Genomic DNA, 3,877 nt, shown 5'->3' on the forward strand with positions numbered 1-3,877 from the left:
TCCTCACTTTTAAGGACTCTATTTACATATATATTAGACAACTTGATATTGTCCCACAGCTCGCTGGTACTCTGTTCATTTTTTTACAGTCTTTTTCAGTTTTATTTTAGACAGTTCCTATTGTTATGGCTTCAAGTTCATTACTATTGTTTTTTTCCCCCGCAGTGGCTAATCTCCTGTTAATATTATACAATGTATAATGGTTAATATGCTCAGTCTTTCTTCTACCTTCTTGAACATGTGGAATATAGTTATAATAACTGTTTTAAAGTTCTTATCTACTAATTCTAACATTTGTGTAAATTCTGGATGTTTCTATTTATTTGTTTTTCTCCTTATTTTAGGTAATATTTTTCTCCTTCTTTGTAAGTCTAGTCATTTTTTCAAGTCAAATGCCAGAAGTGCCAATTACCTTCTTAGGCCCTAAATATTCTTGAACTTTCTTCTGAATTACAGTTAAGTTACTTTGAAATACTTTGATCCTTTCAAGGCTTGCTTTCGGGCTTTGCTAGATAAAACTAGAGCAGTCTTTAATCTAGGGCTAAATTTTCTCCTTCACTATAGCAATGTCATTATGAGTCCTCTCCCCTATACCCTGGGACTTACTAGGTATTCCATTTTGACTGGTGGGACCATGAACTGTTGCTGGGAGATACAATGATTGTTCTAATTCTTTTGGGTGGATCTTTTGAAGATCTATGAAGAGTTGAACCTTTTGCTCTACTTGCAAGATAACTATTGAGCTGCCCCAGTGTCATAGGTGCTGCAGAAGACTGAAAACTCTGGACAGAGTTCACAAGTTTGGTAAAATATCAAGAAAGAGTATAGTAAATATAACATTCCTCTCCTGCTACTGTGGGTGTTGCAGTAAAACTCCAGGATGCTGTTTATTTTCTTTAATTGTTGAGCACTTAAAGCAAATCCACTTTTAATCTTTATATTTCTACTTCCAACCATGTAGATTTGAGCTTTTTGTGTTTCTTTTATTCAAAAGCACACTTAATCAGAGAGAAATGGTTGAGTGAATTAGAATGTGTAATGGAAATTAAACCCAGACAAAATTTGAGTCCTGTTACCTATAATATTTTTCTTTATGATTTCAAAATGGATGACAACTTAGAATAAAATATTTCATGTGGTCCAGCCCATGTAATAAAATATTAGGAAATTGTATCAGTAGTGCTGAAAGACTTGGAAAAATAATGGAAGGAGAAGAGGGGCAAGAGGCTGAAAAGACATTAGAGTGAGGTAACTTTGACTTGGGAGAACAGTTATTTAAAAAATACTTTTAAAATGTCACTCTTCTGCATCAAAGGAAAGATTTCATCCAGGAGATTACACTGTGAAACTGTTTTTAAATGCTTTTCAAAATCTGTAGTTAGAAAAAATTATCATTTAGAAAAACAGCTTCTCTTCCTACACACTCACACTGGTGAAAGAAATGCTAAAGAAGAAACTGACTTTTTAAGGGATCTAAGTTGCTTTTGAAATAGAACTTTTAATTTTTTAAAAACTCTATTTTTTAGAGCAGTTTTAGGTTTACATTAAAATTGAGAAAAACATGCAGAGATTTCCCATATACCCCCTGAACACACACATGCATACCCTCCCCCATTATCAACATCACCCACCAAAATAGTACATTTTTTCCCCAAGGATGAACCTATATTGACACATCGTAATCACTCGATGCCCATAGTTTACCTTAGGGTTCACTCTTGGTGTTATACATTCAATGAGTTTGGACAAATATATAATGATATATGTCTATCATTATATCATACAGGGTATTTTCACTGCCATGAAGATCCTATGTGTTCTGCCTATTCATCTCCCTGCCCGCTAACCCCTGGCAACCACTGATCTTTTCATCATCTCCATAGTTTTGCCTTTTCCAGAATATCATATACTTGGAATCCTACAGTATGTAGTCTTCTCAGATTGACTTCTCGGTAATATAAATATAATGTTCCTCCATGTCTTTTCATGGCTGGGCAGCTTGCTTGCTTACTTATCCATCCATCCATCCATCCATCCATCCATCCATCCATCCATCCATCCATCCATCCATCCATCTTTATCTATCTATCTATATATCTATCTATCTCTCTATCTATCCATCTGCCTGCCTACCTACCTACCTATCTATTTTGCTTTAGAAGTACAGTTACCTTAGAGTGTATTTGAACAAAGAGGAAAAGGTCATAATGTTTCCATGAGATACGTACTTGGTTCTTTAAATAACACTTGTGACAAATAACAGAAAGAATTAAGGAATGCAGCACTTGTGATCTGTACAAAACACCAACACTTGGGGTTGTATATAATGTAAAGAAATGTCTCAAACACTTTTCTAAATACTACTATAGCCAATACTTCTTCTCTACAGGACCTTGACTTAAATCCAAGAGCAAAAATTAAGGCTCTCCTTTTCTATTTTTGATAAACAACTTCCAGGTAAACTTAGATGGCTTTTCTCCCTGGATTTTACCTGGAAGTGGTCTTTTAAATTTTTTATTTAAAAGATGGAAGGTTTGGCACTTTTATACTGATGTCAGCAATATTATTTTCTTGGGATCTAAGGAAGATTCATATTCTTTACAGCTGACATAACATGGGTTGGAGCTCCCGCTAAGTCGGCCTTGGATTTCTCTAGTATGCTTTGTGCATAGATTTGTGTAATTCATGTTGGTCTCAAATATCATTCCCCCCATCACCATTTCTGCAAAAATATTGTGAACCTCGTCTACATGGAAAATTAAATCCAGTTTACAGACATTTTCAAAACACTTGTCTAATGTTTCCACAAATACTTGAATTAGATCTAAAATGTCAGGCTCATTTTCTGAAGAATCCACACAGAAGACAAAATATAACATTGCATAATGTGTATAAGTCGATTTGTTGTCAGATCCATCAGTTAATGTAAGGCTGGTAGAACTTGTAAAGCCATGACCTCTAGTAATTGTTGAAGATGAGGAATGTCTCGATCATGACTGAGCTGGGCTGCTCAGGCAGGCTCTGGGGACCAAGGCAGGGATGGGTGTGTGAGCCTCACCTGGGGATCTCACCAGTGATCCTTTCCATCCTCCTCACCCCAGTTCACTTATTTTTAATGCTGAAGATATTCAATTATCTGATTTGAGATGTACCACAGTTTATTTATTCATTCACCTAATGAAGGACATCTTGGCTGTTTCCAAGTTTTGGCAATTCTGAATAAAGATGGTATAAACAAACATGTACAGGCTTTTATGTGGACATAAGTTTTCAACTCCTTTGGGTAAAGACCAAGGCATGCAATTGCTAGATTGTATGGTAAGAGAATGGTTAATTTTGTAAGAAACCATCAAACTGTCTCCCAAAGTGGCTGAAGTATTCTGCATTCCCACCAGCCATAAATGAGAGTTCCTGTTGTTCCACATCCTCCCTAGCATTTAGCGTTGCCGGTGTTCCAGATTTGGGCCACTCTAATAGTTGCACAGAGCTATCTCATTGTTTTAAGTTGCATTGTGCTGATGATATATGATGCGGAGCATCTTTTCGTATGCTTATTTGCCACCCATATATCTTCTTTGGGGAAGGGTCTGTAAAGGTCTTTGGCCCATCTTTTAATCAGATTGTTTGTTTTCTTATTGTTGAATTTTAAAAATTCTTTGTATATTTTAGATAACAGTCCTTTATCAGATGTGGCTTTTGTAGATATTTTCTCCCTGTCTGTGGCTTTTTCCCCCTAGTCTCTTGATATTGTAGGTCTGTAATAAGGTACAAGAATATTCACTTTCAACATGTTTTGAGGTGATGCTGATGCTGCTGGTCCAGGGAGCACACTTGTGGAACAACTGATATAAAAGAAAGGCACAAATTTTTTAAAAGG

The 3,877-nt window shown here is 35.9% G+C and overlaps 1 pseudogene; it reads right to left on the reverse strand.

Annotated features, from left to right (window-relative positions):
* Positions 1-2,514: 2,514 nt before the first annotated feature.
* LOC111731149 lies at positions 2,515-2,994 on the reverse strand (annotated as a pseudogene).
* Between the last annotated feature and the right edge of the window lie 883 nt (positions 2,995-3,877).

The sequence above is a fragment of the Pteropus vampyrus genome, unplaced genomic scaffold (assembly GCF_000151845.1).
Source record: "Pteropus vampyrus isolate Shadow unplaced genomic scaffold, Pvam_2.0 Scaffold351, whole genome shotgun sequence".
Lineage (NCBI taxonomy): Eukaryota > Metazoa > Chordata > Mammalia > Chiroptera > Pteropodidae > Pteropus > Pteropus vampyrus.